The sequence below is a fragment of the Rutidosis leptorrhynchoides genome, chromosome 8 (assembly GCF_046630445.1).
Source record: "Rutidosis leptorrhynchoides isolate AG116_Rl617_1_P2 chromosome 8, CSIRO_AGI_Rlap_v1, whole genome shotgun sequence".
NCBI classification, from domain to species: Eukaryota; Viridiplantae; Streptophyta; class Magnoliopsida; order Asterales; family Asteraceae; genus Rutidosis; species Rutidosis leptorrhynchoides.
In genome coordinates, this window is record NC_092340.1 from 256,975,954 (window position 1) to 256,994,202 (window position 18,249).

The following is an 18,249-nucleotide window of genomic DNA, read 5'->3' on the forward strand; positions in this document are numbered from 1 at the left end:
CTTGAGATTGACCTTAAAGATTGAGAATTACAAACTCATGGAATTCAATGATATCTAAACTCGAGCTTGAACGAGAAAATATTTTGATCAAAATTACAAACCGATTTGTTTTCTGAAAACCCATTTTTAATGCGTTCATTACCATTGAACGTAAAATCCTAGGAATTCACCTGGAATTCATTAGGTCACCTGAACTAAATCGGGTGTCAACCGTAAGAACGGTGGTTGCATAGCATGGTCAAAGACAGGACCTTGTGCCAGACCAAAAAATCATAAGGGTGAGCTTTACTATTGCTCCTACCAAGGATAGTAATTGCGTCCGACACGTTATAGACCATAATTAAAAGCATGTCAGGGGACATTGCCTTAACAGTTGCTTGTTCAACGCTTTCCTTTACAACCGGACGGTAGTTTACCGAAAGGTAATATACGGGACAAGTAAACTGGACGTGTTGCTTTCCAAATACAAGGTTAGCAAGTGGGTAACACAAAACCGCAAGTTTTGAGCTAAAATTTTCAAATCTGAAACCCACCAAACCCACAAAAATATTTTACAAACACCGGTAAAGGGTTATTCCGGAAAACTTATCTAGGGTAAAAACTAGATTTAATTTTCAAAAGATCAAATATTTTCATAAAGATCCAATTTCCTTAATGGATCTAAATTTTTATAGTCATGTGGGACTGTAAACCATATCGTTACTACCATTGTTTATACCGCCGTATAGAAATCACTGATGTACAAAGTGTGAAGAATAAAGAAGTGATTCTAGTATTTCAAGACGATATTGCTTGAGGACAAGCAACGCTCAAGTGTGGGAATATTTGATAATGCTAAAAACGAACATATATTTCATAGCATTATTCCTCAAGAAAGACAAGCTTTTAGTTGCAATTGTTCTATTTACAAGTGATATTCGTTTAAATAATAAAAGGTGAAGACAAAAGACAGATTCGACGAATTGAAGACGCAAACGACCAAAAAGCTCAAAAGTACAAAAGACAATCAAAGAGGTTCCAATTATTGATAAGAAACGTCTCGAAATTACAAGAGTACAAGATTCAAAACGCAAAGTACAAGATATTAAATTGTACGTAAGGACGTTCGAAAATCCGGAACCGGGACCAGAGTCAACTCACAACGCTCGACGCAACGGACTAAAAATTACAAGTTAACTATGTATATAAATATAATATAATATATAATTAATTATATTAATTATATATATATTATATTTATAAATAAATCGTCGGCAAGAAAGACTCCAAAAGGGACTGAGCTGTATTTACAAACTCCGCGACTCGCGGAGTTTGAAGGCCAAAAGGGCCGCGAGTCGCGGAGCCCCAAGTTTTGAAAGTCCCTATAAAAGCAACCGAATTCTGAGCATTTTTAATCGATCATATATCATTCTCTCTATCTATATACGTAAAATATATATATATAATTTATATTTTAATTTTAATTTTAATTTTAATCTTAATAATAAGGGTATGTTAGCGAATGTTGTAAGGGTGTAAGTCGAAATTATGTCCGTGTAACGCTACGCTATTTTTAATCATTGTAAGTTATGTTCAACCTTTTTATATTAATGTCTCGTAGCTAAGTTATTATTATGCTTATTTAATCCGAAGTAATCATGATGTTGGGCTAATTACTAAAATTGGGTAATTGGGCTTTGTATCATAATTGGGGTTTGGACAAAAGAACGACACTTGTGGAAATTAGACTATGAGCTATTAATGGGCTTTATATTTGTTTAACTAAATGATAGTTTGTTAATGTTAATATAAAGATTTACAATTGGGCGTCCCTATAAATTACCATATACACTCGATCGGACACGATGGGCTGGGTATTTATATGTACGAATAATCGTTCATTTAACCGGACACAGGAATAGATTAATAGCCACTAGAATAATTAAAACAGGGGTGAAATTATGTACAAGGACACTTGGTATAATTGATAACAAAGTATTAAAACCTTGGGTTACACTCAGTCGACATCCTGGTGTAATTATTAAACAAAGTATTAAAATCTTGTTACAGTTTAAGTCCCCAATTAGTTGGAATATTTAACTTCGGGTATAAGGATAATTTGACGAGGACACTCGCACTTTATATTTATGACTGATGGACTGTTATGGACAAAAACCAGACGGATATATTAAATAATCCAGGACAAAGGACAATTAACCCATGGGCATAAAACTAAAATCAACACGTCAAACATCATGATTACGGAAGTTTAAATAAGTATAATTCTTTTATTTCATATTTAATTTCCTTTATTTTATATTTAATTGCACTTCTAATTATTGCATTTTTATTGTTATTGTATTTAATTGCACTTTTAATTATCGTACTCTTTAATTATAGCAAGTTTATTTTATCGCACTTTTATTATTCACAATTTCATTATCGTTATTTACTTTACGCTTTAAATTAAGTCTTGTATTTATTTATTTTACATTTGGTTTTAACTGCGACTAAAATTTTAAAATCGACAAACCGGTCATTAAACGGTAAAAACCCCCCTTTATAATAATAATATTACTTATATATATATTTGTATTTTTATAAAAGTAAACTAATATAGCGTTAAGCTTTGTTTAAAAAGATTCCCTGTGGAACGAACCGGACTTACTAAAAACTACACTACTGTACGATTAGGTACACTGCCTATAAGTGTTGTAGCAAGGTTTAAGTATATCCATTCTATAAATAAATAAATATCTTGTGTAAAATTGTATCGTATTTAATAGTATTTCTTGTAAAATTTAATAATATTTCATATACCCCTCGCCGCACATCAATGCTACAACTCAAAATCATCAGAGAATCACAATAACATAATACTTCTACATATGTTTTTGATTAAAGCAAGAGAAGTTTTATAACCTCATAGATTATAAAAGGGGTCACTGTAAACTTACTTTCAAATTCTTATCTTTGTGAGTTTACATAGTGTTATATTAATCCTTAGAATTATCTTAGGATTGTCATCACTGTAAAAAGGAGAGTCTTTGTACTTTATAATTAGAGGCATATGCTAGCTTAGCTATCATCTTCCTTAAAGGGAATTAGGGAGTTGATTAATCTCATTTTAGATTAATACTTGTCCAAGTTGAAGACAAGTTGATCTAAGTTGGAGGTAATCCTTCAAAGGGATACAAGGATTAGGTTTGTTGTCTAAGAAGGAATACAAGGCTTGTAAATCGAATCTCCACCGAATTTGGAGAAAAGTGCTTAGTGAAACAACAAATCCCGATTAGTGAATCGGGGAGTGGATTAAGGTGGATTAGTTAACATGCACCCGAATCACTATAAATCCTTGTGTTTATGTTCTTTACTTTACTTTCCGCATCATTACAAACATAAACACACAACACATGAGTTTGGTTTGACTAACGTGATCAAGTATCGTTCATATCGTATTGATCATCGAAAAAGTTCTAAAAATCGTATTAAGTAACTATTCACCCCCATCTAGTTACTTACACTGCCATTACCCTTTTGAGTGAGTTGAGATTATAATAAAGGAAAACCAAGGAAAGATGTCTTCTCAAATGGCAATGGACTAGTCAACATCCAAGTGAAAAAGCCAAGACAAGTTTGAATATAAGATGGAAAGTCAAGAACGGCTATTTTATTTGGACTGCTAAGGACTGTCAAAGGTGTACCCAACCATGGCTTGAAGATTGAAAGTCAAGCATCTCTCCTCCAACTCAATAAAAAATGGATTATCAAGCATCTCTCCTCCACTATAAAAGGAAGACACATTCAAAGTTTGAAAATTGTCCTTCCCTCATGAACTTCATTCAGATACACCAACAATCACACATGACTTCATTTCTTACACTTTCGTATGTGATTAGCTAAAGGAACATTCTATCTTGTACCCAAGATATAATTAATGTAAACTTAGTTCTTAATTTCTCATCATTAGTAAGTTTACATCGTAAGATATATTCTCTGAAATATTCAAAGAAGTAGCAAAAACTATCACTTTTAATTATTTTTAAGTGATTGTAAGCTTCTAACTTGGGGTGATCAACTTAGTGGCATTGTTCTTGTGATAAAAGCACCATCCTACTTAGCTAACTAATTTCTTTATAAAGACTTAGGAAATTGATTGTTTTTGGGATAAGAACAATCCGTATCTCATTAGAGATATGAGTGATCTAACTGGGTTTTGATCTTTCGATGAGATAAAAAGATTGTTGGTGTGACATATTTAAGAACAAGGGTTGTAATCGAATCTCCACCGGGTTTGGAGAAAAGCTTAGTGAAGCTAACTCTCGACATGATGTGTTGAGGAATGAATTAAGGAGGATTAGTTCCTCAACCGCTATAAATCTTTGTGCTTGTGCACTTTACATTTCTTACATTATTATATTAACAAACACAAATGCTTCTTGATGAAAAATGACTAGGAACTTCGAAATCAACAGGTTTAATTTACACAAAGGCGAAATTAGTGAATCAAACCATAACTAGTGAATATTAGGAGCTTTTTGGGATTAAATTAGTCAAACCACAACAAGGATTGTGTGATTAGATTAATTCCTAGAGCTATTATTCACTACTGGAGTGATTTGGGTTGAGAGAGAAATGGATTAGGGTTACCAGATCTGAGTGATGTGTGTGTGTGAGAGGCTTAACCTAAAATGAAGAACATAACACATTATATACCCCTGCTGTTGCATCAATCGCGCGTGCCAGCTATCACTCGTACGAGTGATCAGCCTCAGCCGTACGGGTGATCATTCACTCGTGTATGTTTAGTCAGATTAGATTTATGACTCAGCTCAGCTCAACCGTGCGTATGAGCTTGTCACTCGTACGAGTGAGACTTCACTCGTACGTGTGACAGAGTCTAGCAATGTCAACTTATCCTTTTCGCGTTCCTGCAGTACCTGTAACCACATATAAACACATATAGGATAATAACGAGCGATCATGGTAGCCCATAAACTGAAGTACTAATCACAAACGTAGGTTAAATGTCTAGGAACTTACAGAAAATGCATCAACAACTCCCCCTAGGACCTAGAACATATATTACAATAAAGTAAACGTTCGTGAAATACATATAAGTCCAAAAGTAATATCAGTTTAACATCAAATACATATCCATATTCTCTCTCTCGCCTAAATACATCATCAAAACAAAAATTACAAACTAGCAATGCAGTTTCCAACATAGATCAGCTGGCTTGAACTTGGTTTGAGCTTTGAGCACTTTCTCTATTGAGGTAGGCATGGTAGACATCGATTACACGTTGATATCTCATAGCTTCCTTTTTTCAATCATCTCTGAACGAAATGTGATGGCGGTGAAGAGTCTCCGCATCAAATCTCGATAAGTTCCTCAGCCACATAGGATCTAGAATCCTCACATTGTCAAAATGTATGCTTCCATCTTCCTTCTCAATCGTAGTCAAAATCACTGCTTCTTCCGACAACTCATCATAGAACCACCATCTGAAGTTTTTGCATATATCCTTCGGTAAGGGCATCAATGGAGATTGCTTCATGTACTTGGCTGGACGGAACTTAACAACGCGTACAGGTCCACCTTTAGAATTTCTCTTTGTTGGGTGCATGGAAAACCTGGCGGCTGTTGACTTAAAGATGTCACATTTCCCTGTCTTATACTCATATCTGGGTTTCCTTTGAAACTACCTGGAAAGGTCACAATCTTTAGCGTTCAACATCTTCAGCTTAGCAAGTTGCATGATCTCGAAGTACGGTAGAGTTTTGAAGTGACTAGGATGTGCCATGTAATCAACTCCTCCTTCCCTCTTGATCGCGAAACAATTGATCTCCTTGAAGTAACCCCAGCTTAAAATTTTACCCTTGGAATACTTCTTGGTTCTCTTTCCCTTTTCATAGAAACTAGCAAACTTCAGCTCGAGTTCTGGCTTATTCAACTGATCAGGGTTGACGACGTTCTGTTTCCTCCAACTCTGACGGATCTCGTCTTCTTCAATGTTTCTGTTAACTTTAACCCTATCATGTTTGAATCATTCATTAATCTCATTCCATGCCTCGGCTTTAGCTTGCTTGGCTCGGAGTTTCTTCTTCTTCAACTCAATCTCTTTTCTTTCTTTCTCAACGATCAGTTTCTCATGTTGGATTTTCTTTTTCTTTTCAATTAAAACATCCACTTCTTTCACTTGTTCTTTGTATACCTTCCTCGCCTGTTCTAAATCATCTAACTTCTTTCTTTTCACATCACTACTCAAATTGAAAAAGTCACTTAATGTGTTGAGTGAAGGATTTGAGTATGGCTCAAGCGAAGGAATAACAATCTCAACTTCTTCTTCTTCTTCTTCTTCTTCTTCTTCTTCTTCATCATCAGATTTTGTTACCAATTCATCCTCGGATTCAACAGTCACATCTTCTTTTACACTATTCTTACCAACAGAATCCTCACTCTTCTCATCAGCAAACAAATTATCGAAATCACTCAAGTTGATATTTTGGATTGATTCGGGAGGGATACTGGCAAATGAATCTTCTTGTGGAGCCTGGTTCTCAGCTTCAACTATCTCTGCATCCTCTGTATCATTTTCGCTATCGTATGCCAGAGCAGCAAGCTGTTCCATCGAAAAATCACTTGGTGGAACGTCCCCCTTTTCTGCATCATTAAAAATATTTGAATAATTCATATAATATTCAGCAGTGAAGACCTCACCATATTCATTAAAGCTTCAAATAGGTATCACTAACGATATCTCAAAAGAGGGTCCTCCAGTTCCAGCATCTTCTTTGTCGTCTTTCTCATCATCACCACCCAAATCAGAAGAAAATTCTTCTCCTCTCTCCTTAATCAACTTAGTTTTACCAGAGGTAATCGATTCGATCTTATTGTTTAAATCCTTCAACTTCTCCTTATTCTCACTCTTAATCGCCAACACCTTCTTCTTCAACTTCTCCGTCCTTCCCTTCTGACGATCCAATCTATCAGATAACCTTTTGTTTTCTTCTACCAACGATTCAATCTTAGCTTCACTGATCTTCTTCTACTCAATGGCTTGATTTTCTAGATTGGTTAATTTTGTGATCAAAGACATCAGTAGATTTTGCTGTGCCTTGAATTCAGCTGGCGTGACCTGAGTTGTTGTGGTGGCAGGTTTTGGTGAGGTAGCAGCTGCTCTCGCATCCTTCATGAAACCGGATGGTTGTCTCTAAGCTTGTTGTTTTGAACCTCCCTGTGATGATTTTTGAGATGAATCAAAATGATGTTTTGCTCTCTTCTCCTTTTTCTTGGGCTGTTCTGAAGTCATCGCTTCCTTCCCTTTCCTCTTTCTCGGAATCAAGCTGACATCATCCTCTGTCGCTTCATCATCACCTTCGATAATCTCATCATCAACATTACCTCCTCCTTGAACTTCACCAGTAGCTCATTGATTATCACCCTCACCTTCCTTATCAGAAACTTCGTATTCAGAGTCTGAATCCTCATTCCTCCAAGCATTACCTGCTGGACATCGATAATTCTCCTTGGCAAGATGACAAATAAGCTTTCTGCTAAAGTCAGCTTTCAAACCCTCATTTCTTGTCTCCTCCATTCTTCGGAAAGTTATCGGATTCATTGGCTTAAGGTGTATAATATCCTCTTCAAGCTTAGGTAGATCAGGTGCAATGTCATTAATGATCAATTGAAGAAAACGGGCATAAATGAGATATCTCTGAGTAGAATTGAAAAGATTTGCTTTGAAGTAGTGTATGACAAATCCTGAGAAATCGTATGGAGCCTTTAGGACAAGTGCCACAAACATACTCTGCACTTTTTCATTCAACTTATCAAATCCAGATTTGCGTCCACTCAAGAAGTGCATGATCACGTGAGTAAGATATCTAAACTGTGGAGGCAGAAGCATCTTCATCAGTTCAGATTTGCCAGCAATATACCCAGAATAAGCACATCTCTTGAAGCAACCATGAATTCTTTCTCAACTGATCGTCATGTGAGAGCAGTTCTCGTCATTAAAACTCAAAATCCTTCTTATCACTATCTTAGAAACAATGATCTCATGCTCTTGAACCTTACTAACAATCTTAGCATCATCTTCTGATACATCCAGTACAACATTTCTCCATAATTCTCTTTGATGGCTATAGTATGCCGTGCATGGAGTAGAAATAGCTGTATGTATCCTTGAACGCTGAAGGAAAGCTATAATCTCTGTAAAATGATCACCTCTCTCTAAAATAGTGTCATAGAGAGCGACTTGACTGTTCAGTGTCATGAAACCGGATGGTTGTCTCTAAGCTTGTTGTTTTGAACCTCCCTGTGATGATTTTTGAGATGAATCAAAATGATGTTTTGTTCTCTTCTCCTTTTTCTTGGGCTGTTCTGAAGTCATCGCTTCCTTCCCTTTCCTCTTTCTTGGAATCAAGCTGAGTGATCAACCGTGCAAGTGATATAGTCACTCGTGCCACTATTGACACGTTTGAGCAGTAATATGGTTTCAGACAAGATGCACGGTTGAGGTACTATTCATAAGCGAGTGAGTCAACTGTGTGGTGACTCGTGCGATTAATCACACGTGTCAGCTCTATCAAACGAGTGAGCAACCAAATCAAACTTAACGAGTGAGCTCAAAGATTTACACGGTTGATCATCAACTGTGTACTACTCGTGCGAGTCATGTCTCACGCGTGCGAGTGATGTCACTCGTGCATGTCTAATGAAACCCGTATTAAATGCCTTTTTAAATTACATAGATTACATGTTTGATCATTTTAGTGACTGATTTACATCACAATAGCAAGTGTAGGTTACGTTTAACTCAGAATAATAACAAATACACTTCAATTGCACAAAATTTGAGTTAAGAACCCTTAGGGTTTTGATACATTAAAATAACAAATTAACACACTTAAACTCGATGAAATCATACCTAGATGGTGGCGCTGTGGTCGGCTAAAAGTGCTAAGCAAATGCTGCGGTGGAAATTTGATTTGGTGATGATCGAATTTTTGAGAGAAAAAACGGTTGGGTGCACAAGTGTGAGCTTCTGTGCTTGTTGCCCCCTATTTATAATCTCGTGATCAACCGTACGGTTAATCACACGATCCATCATCAACCGCACGTCTCACCTTAGTCACTCGTGCGTGTGACCCAAATTTCTTAGGACACTATTGAACAGGGTCATCCGTATGGTTAACCTCACACGTGTGGTTACTCGTACGGTTCACACATCAAACGTGCGAGTGAGCCACTTAGGCAATTTCAAATTTTTAATTTTCACAAACTTAGGATTTTGACTCGTTTGGCAATCTTAAAGCTAACTAGCACTTTCAATTTGAGTCATAAACCACTAAATCATCAAGAAATGATCATCAACACTTAGGTAGATCAAAAATCCTAACCCAAACAAGGTTATTACTCTAAACATTCAGTTTCTCATTAGTAAGTCCTACAGTGTAATGTCATCTTGAGTTCACTAATACCTTAAATCATTAAAGTCCTTCAAATAATCACAAGCTGTACAAACTACTATCTTATGGATTTGGTGGCCAAAAATATCTTGATCTCGACAAGGTTCTTTCAGATGTCATTGTACATTTAGAGGATAATTAGAAAACAAAAGAACGAAAGAAATCTTTATAAGTTTTCCGATTTATAATGTCATGCAACTAAAAATATGCAAAGAAAAGACATTCTATCATGAAATGCAATAACATTCAAACCAAAATCTTTTTGTTGTTTTACAGTTTTCAATGCAAGCTATTAAATAAACAGATAAACAAGATATACAAAACCACATTCTTTTTGTGAGCAAGATGATTAATAATTTAAAAATGGATTAGAACTGACATATTGAATCAATTTCTGTTGTTCATTCCTAATTATCCAGTCTATGTCTATTATTATGCAATTACTGATATTAATCCTCATTAAACATGAACATATTCATTCTGGACACTTCGACAATCATGTTGGAATTAATTACTTGAACACTATAAAGCAATGACTTTTGAGATCAAGCTGAGTTCATTAATCCTTGATTCTTTCATCACTTATGATTGTGCGCTTTTATTAGATTGTCAATTCATTACGCGTAACTTTCCCTTATCTCTTTCCATGTACTTCATTCAAATTGAACAGGATGGTTCTCACGGCATTTTGAATAACCCTATCAGCCTTTGGCTTCTATGAGTGTATCGATAATCTTCAATCTAGTTGGAACGGCAGATTTTAGAATATATTGGATTATCCGAATAGGCGCATTATTTACCGCGGGGATTGGTCTACAGTTAAAGCAGACTTGCCTGATGACCAGTCGTCACACGAAATAAATCTCAAGGCCCTTAACTTCTTTATGTTCAAGTTGACATGGAAAACAGAATCGAAAGATAAACTTTCATATATATATATATATATATATTATTTAGAGTATATCTAGATAAGTATCTTTTCAACTTACATTCTTAATAGGTATAACTCTATATTGCAGACGACAAGAATCTTGATAGTTCAGTGTGAACGCCGTGATTAAGCAATTCAAGCTGCGCAGGGGCGTCACACTAAGAATGATCTGAGTTCTTTATGAGCACATCATGAATCAGCATTCTTCATACTTTCAGGACTTTGCCATCTTGATACGCCAATTATTTTTGACTTTGATTTTCTTTTTATATTTCTTTTTCAGCATATCACAGTCTTTTGATATATTGATTTTGAACGCCATCATGAATGGATTTTCCATTTTTATGCATGAACTCATGTTTCTTTGTTGTGTGCTCAGATCACTCGAAGGTGTTCTCCCTTAAATGCTTGAACGTTCCGCAATAAGGAATTATACTTTTCAACCTTAAGTGAGAAGGGACACTTACTTTCGACATAAACTAATTTTTATGATATTTTCGGGGTTTAGTTTCAATTATAAAGTCTTAGGCCCGTGACAACGTGGTATGCACCAGCCAAACAGATAATCCATGATAATGCTAAAAATGAACATATATTTCATAGCATTATCCCTCAAGAAAGACAAGCTTTTAGTTGCAATTGTTCTATTTACAAGTAATATTCGTTTAAATAATAAAAGGTGAAGACAAAAGACAGATTCGACGATTTGAAGACGCAAACGACCAAAAAGCTCAAAAGTATAAAGTACAATCCAAGAGGTTCAAATTATTGATGAGAAACGTCTAAAAGTTACAAGAGAACGAGCTGCAAAACGCAAAGTACAAGATATTAAATAGTACAAAAGGACGTTCGAAAATCCGAAACCTGGACCAGAGTCAACTCTCAACGCGCGACGCAACGGACTAAAAATTACAAGTCAACTATGCACAAGAATATAATATAATATATAATTAATTCTTAAAAATTATATATATATATATATATTATATATTAAAACCGTCGGCAAACAAGAAAACAAAGTATGTGAGCTGGATCCTTGCTCCATGCGATCGCATGGCCTGGAGGCCTAATTCCCATGCGATCGCATGGCCTACTTTTTCTGGCCACATTCCTATAAAAAGCAGTTTGGTGCTCGAGCTCAAAATATACCATTCATCAATCTCTCTCTCACAAATATATATATATATATATATATATATATATATATATATATATATATATATATATATATATATATATATATATATATATATATATATATATATATATATATATATATAATTTATAATTTTAATTTTAATTTAAAGATTAATAATAATAAGGGTATGTTAGCGAATGTTGTAAGTGTGTAAGTCGAAATTCTGTCTGTGTAACGCTACGCTATTATTAATCATTGTAAGTTATGTTCAACCTTTTTAAATTAATGTCTCGTAGCTAAGTTATTATTATGCTTATCTAAATCGAAGTAATCGTGATGTTGGGTTAAATATTAAAGACGGGGTAATTGGGCTTTGTACCATAATTGGGGTTTGGACAAAAGAACGACACTTGTGGAAATTGGACTATGGGCTATTAATGGGCTTTATATTTGTTTAATTGAATGATAGTTCGTTAATTTAATATAAAGATTTACAATTGGACGTACCTATAAATAACCACATACACTCGATCGGACACGATGGGTGGGATATTTATAAGTACTAATAATCGTTCATTTAACCGGACACGGGAATGGATTAATAGTCAATGGACTTATTAAAACAGGGGTGAATTATATACAAGGAAAATTGGTATAATTATAGTTTAAGTCCCTAATTAGTTGGAATATTTGACTTCGGATATAAGGATAATTTGACGAGGACACTCGCACTTTATATTTATGACTGATGGACTGTTATGGACAAAAACCAGATGGACATATTGAATAATCCAGGACAAAAGACAATTAACCCATGGTAATAAACTAAAATCAACACATCAAACATCATGATTACGGAAGTTTAAATAAGCATAATTCCTTTATTTCATATTTCAACACACTTTTATTTACTGTCATTTTATTTAATTGCACTTTTAATTATCGTACTTTTTAATTAACGTAATTTTATTTATTGTCATTTTATTTAGGCACTTTAATTTATCGCATTTTAATTATTGTCATTTACTTTACGCTTTAAATTAAGTTATTTTTATTTTTAATATTTTACATTAGGTTTTAACTGCGACTAAAGTTTTAAAATCAACAAACCGGTCATTAAACGGTAAAAACGCCCTTTTATAATAATAATACTACTTATATATATGTATATTTATATACAAATATAGTTTTAAAAATATAGCGTTAAACTTGGCTAGATCCTTGTGGAACGAACCGAACTTACTAAAAACTACACTACTGTACGATTAGGTACACTGCCTATAAGTGTTGTAGCAAGGTTTAGGTATTTCCACTCTATAAATAAATAAATAACTTGTGTAAAATTGTATCGTATTTAATAGTATTTCGCAATAAAAATATAACTATTTCGTATACACCTCTACGCACATCAAGTATTTTTGGCGCCGCTGCCGGGGACTGCTTAAACGCCGGAAGCGAAACGCTTTATATATAAAAAAAATTAATTTACTTTTGTAAAAATACGTTTTAAAAATACAAAAATATAAAAAGAAAAACAAAATATATTTATTTTTAAGAATTGTTCAAAATATATAAATTATAAAATATTTCTATTTCTATTTTTAGTTTGTAAAAATATAAGTTTTTATTTAATTTATATAAATATTTTATATAAATATTAAAATAGAAAAAAAAAATACTCGGCCCGACACTGTAGCAGCCCAACAAGTGGCCTGGTATCCGACTCCATGCGACCGCATGGAATTATAACTTCGAAGTCATGCGATCGCATGACTTGATTTGACAGGTCTGGTACCTTAAGCTGATCGACTAGGGTTAATTAATTTTATTATTATTATTATTATTAACCCTAATTAGTGTTTAGTTTATTTATTATTTAGTTTTAGTATATTTTGTATTTTTAGTTTAAATTTAGTTTTATTAATTTATAAAATTGATACTTTTATAAAATAAATAATATAAAAATAATATTTTTTTAAAAAAAATTGTATTTTTATAAACTTTATTTTTATTTTTATATTTTCGTATCTTTTTAGTCGTTTAATCATAAGTTGTATATTTTTCACTCGTAATTAGTTTTAATATAGCTTTTGCCATAGTTATTTTTATTTCTAGATATTTAGGCTTTGCCGTAAAATCCCTTAAGTGCTTTTTCTTTAGATTAAGACTTAAGCGCTTTAGAATTTCGCGACGCCGTTTTAAGATTTTAGTACTTTTTAAGTTATTGCCGTTTTGGATATAGTATTCCTTTTAAGCTTTAATACTTTTAGACGCAACTTTTAATTCTTAGTTTTTAGACTTCTAAGTTTCGACGCGCTACGTTCTTTTTATTATTTTTCGACCTTTTATTTTTCGACGTTTTTTGACGCACTCTTTTTCTTTCTTATTTCTCAACGCTCTAGTTTTTAGGATATAGAATTTTCTATTTCTTCTCTAAAATTTCTTTAAATTTCAACGAAAAATTATTTTAAGCGGTTAAATTGATAGACATTCAAAATTTTCTGGTTCGTAGTAATAGTTGGATTTGTTAGTGGCGAGTTGTGAGCTTCCGATTTAAAGGGTCCTGGCTACCTGCCGCATCTATTGGTTATTCGAAACGTGGGCAAAATCATAAAAGTCTATTAATTTGATAACTTATATAATTTTTATCTTTTATAACTAATAGGATATTCAGTGAATGCACCGAGCAAAACGTTCACCACCTTTTATACGTTCACCACCTGTAACTCGATCAAGACATCTAGCCAATATTGTCACCGTTGATTTTTCTTTAGAATCGTCATCCAGTCGACCAAGTACTCCAATTCGAATTTTCGATAATCCATTTTTTGAACCCGACCTCACAATTGAGAATCCGGAGGATATTCAGGGACAATTCAGAGATCCTGAACCATTAATCTTTCCTCCGAAACCACCAATCATTCAAACAGAGATTGTCGAGGAACAAACCATTAAATCAGAATCCTCTAGTGATTTAGATTCAACAAATTCAATCATGAAAAATCTGGAACCTCTAAGTATGGAAGACCGAATGAGAGCTAAACGCACTGGCCAAGGTCACGCAATTACTCAACCAGACATTAATGCGCTAGATTATGAAATCAAAGGACAAATCCTACACATGGTGACTAATTAATGCCAATTTAGTGATGCGCCGAAGGAAGATCCAAACGAACATCTTCAAACTTTTAATAGGATCTGTACTCTATTTAAAATCCGAGAAGTGGAGGATGAACAGATATATCTCATGTTATTTCTCTGGACTTTAAAGGGAGAAACTAAAGATTGGTTAGAATCGTTACCTGAAGGGGCGATTGATACATGAGACGTTTTAGTTGAAAAATTTCTTAAACAATTCGTTCCGGCATCTAAAGCCGTGAGACTTCAAGGAGAAATAGTTATATTCACACAAAAGCCAAATGAAACTCAATATGAGGCGTGGACAAGATTTGGAAAGTTATTGATAGGATGTCCGCAACATGGTTTAGACACTTATCAAATAGTACAAATATTCTACCAAGGATGCGACATCACTACAAGAAAAGACATCGATATAGCAGCTGGTGGTTCTATTATGAAGAAAACCGCAACTGAAGCTTACAAAATTATTGATAACACTGCTTCCCACTCACATGAGTGGCATCAAGAAAAAGATATCGTTAGATCATCTAAAGCAGCTAGAGCCGATTCTAGCCATGACTTTGATTCCATTTCCGCAAAGATAGATGTTGTCGAGAGACGAATGGAAAAGATGAATAAAGATATTCACTCTATACGAATTAGTTGTGAGCAGTGTGGAGGACCACATTTGACAAAAGATTGTCTCAGTATTGAACAAACAATGGAACAAAGAGAGAATGTTTCATACATGAACCAAAGGCCTGGAAATAACTATCAAAATAATTATCAACCGCCAAAACCAATCTACAATCAAAACCAGAATTATAACCGAAATGTTCCATACAACAACCAACAAGGTCCTAGTAATCAACAAGTATCCAATAATACTTACAATCAGCAAAGACCTATTTTTCAAAACAAACCACCACAAACCGATGATAAAAAGCCAAATCTAGAAGACATGATGTCAAGGCTAGTTGAATCTCAAACTCAATTTTTCACATCTCAGAAACAAACGAATGAACAAAATGCTCAAGCATTTAGAAATCAACAAGCTTCAATCCAAAATCTGGAACAAAAAGTAAGCAACCTAGCAAGGTTAATAGGTGAAAGAAAACCGGGAATTCTACCTAGTAATACAAATGCTAACCCCCGGAATGAAACAGCTAAAGCCATTACCACAAGAAGTGGTATTACACTTAAACCACCTGAAATACCTGTAATTTCTGAGGACTCTATTCTTACTCCACAAGAACCACAACCTGAGCAAGATAAGGAAACAGAACCGGTAGTTGAAAAGGTTAATGAAGATAACACAGTTAAAGCTAAACCTTATGTTAAACCATACCAACCACCACTTCCTTACCCGAGTAAAATGAGAAAAGAAAGGCTTGAAGCCGAGCAATCCAAATTCTTGGATATGTTTAAACAAATAAATGTCAATCTTCCTTTCATTGATGTGATTTCAGGAATGCCTAGATATGTTAAATTCTTGAAAGATCTAATCACAAATAGAAAGAAAATGGAAGAACTATCGGCTGTTACTATGAATGCTAATTGTTCTGCAGTGCTGTTGAATAAGATACCAGAAAAATTATCTGATCCAGGAAGTTTCACAATTCCATGTTTTCTGGGTAGTCTTAGTTCAATAGAAGCATTGGCAGACTTAGGTGCTAGTATAAATCTAATGTCGTATTCACTATACGCTAAACTAGACCTCGGAGAATTGAAACCAACACGAATAAGCATACAACTAGCTGATCGATCAGTAAAATATCCTAGAGGGATAATGGAAAACATGCTAGTTAAAGTTGGTACTTTAGTATTTCCAGTAGATTTTGTTATTCTGGACATGGAAGATGATTCTCGAGTTCCTCTCATATTAGGAAGACCATTCTTAAACACGGCTAAAGCAATAATAGACGTGTTCGGTAAGAAACTGACCCTAAGTATAGAGGACGAGAGTGTGTTACCTTTTCTGTTGATAGAGCCATGCAACAACCGAAATCTGCAGATGATACATGTTATTATATTCAAACTATAGATTCACATGCAGAATTATTAGAAGAATTTCCAGAATTACAAGGAACAGGAGAATGTTCTTTAGAAGAAGGAACTGAACCAATTGATGAAGCTAAAATATTAGCCGCACTCATGGCTAATGAATATGAACCAACAACAGAAGAAATTCAAATGCTAAAAGAAGAAGACAGATATCGATACAAATCATCGATAGAAGAACCACCGACATTAGAGTTAAAGCCACTTCCAAACCATTTGGAATATGCTTATTTACATGGTGAATCTGAATTACCTATAATAATATCGTCTTCTCTTACTGAAAATGAAAAATCTCAACTCACAGCAAGAAAAGTCTACGATGCTGGATTCTATTGGCCTACAATTTTCAAAGACGCATACCTTCTTTGCAAATCCTGTGATGCTTGTCAAAGGGTCGGAAAAATAAGTCAACGTGATGAAATGCCACAAAATGTCATTCAAGTATGTGAAGTATTTGACATTTGGGGTATTGACTTTATGGGTCCATTTCCAAAATTTCATAATAATCTCTACATTCTCGTTGCCATTGATTATGTATCTAAATGGGCGGAGGCACAAGCTCTCCCAACTAACGATGCACGAGTTGTAGTCAAGTTTTTAAAACATCGTTTTGCTAGGTTTGGAACACCGAAAGCTTTAATAAGTGATCGGGGTACTCATTTTTGTAATAATCAACTTGAGAAAGTTCTCAAAAGATATGGAGTAACTCATAAAATCTCAACCGCTTATCATCCACAAACAAGTGGACAAGCTGAAAATACCAACCGAGCTTTAAAACGTATTCTAAAGAAAACTGTAGGATCAAATCCAAAGGAATGGTCCATGAAATTGGAGGATGCACTCTGGACTTTTAGAACAGCCTACAAAACTCCAATTGGAACCACACCTTTTAAACTCGTTTATGGAAAAGCATGTCATCTTCCAGTAGAAATTGAGCACAAAACATTTTGGGCTTTGAAGACATGTAATCTTGATTTACATGAAGTCGGACGTTTATGGTTAAGTCAACTAAACGAATTAGAAGAATTAAGACATGAAGCATATGAAAATTTGTTAATCTATAAAGAAAGAATGAAGAAATGGCATGATAAAAGAATCAGAAGTTCAAAAGAATTTAAAGAAGGAGACAGAGTTCTTCTTTTCAATTCACGATTCAAGTTATTTCCTGGAAAATTGAAATCAAGATGGTCTGGACCATTCATAGTCAAAAGAGTTTTCCCATACGGAACAGTAGAATTAATAAATTCAAATGGAATTGAATTTAAAGTTAATGGTCACAGAGTTAAACATTACATAGATAATCTAATGGAAGTTGAAGATGAAGTTAATCACAATTTCGACACCACAGCTAACTAAGTGTGGGAAGGTTCGAATCTTTTTAGGATAATAGTTATTTCTGTTAGAGTTAAATATTCTATTTTCGTGTAGTTTCCGAGAATGGAATCCGAATGGTCTTTTCCTAGCAGACCCTAAAGAACTAGTCTTCTCCCTCCATTCTAAATTTTATTTTTTTTAGGTTTTACGAGATGAAGAATTCTTTTGA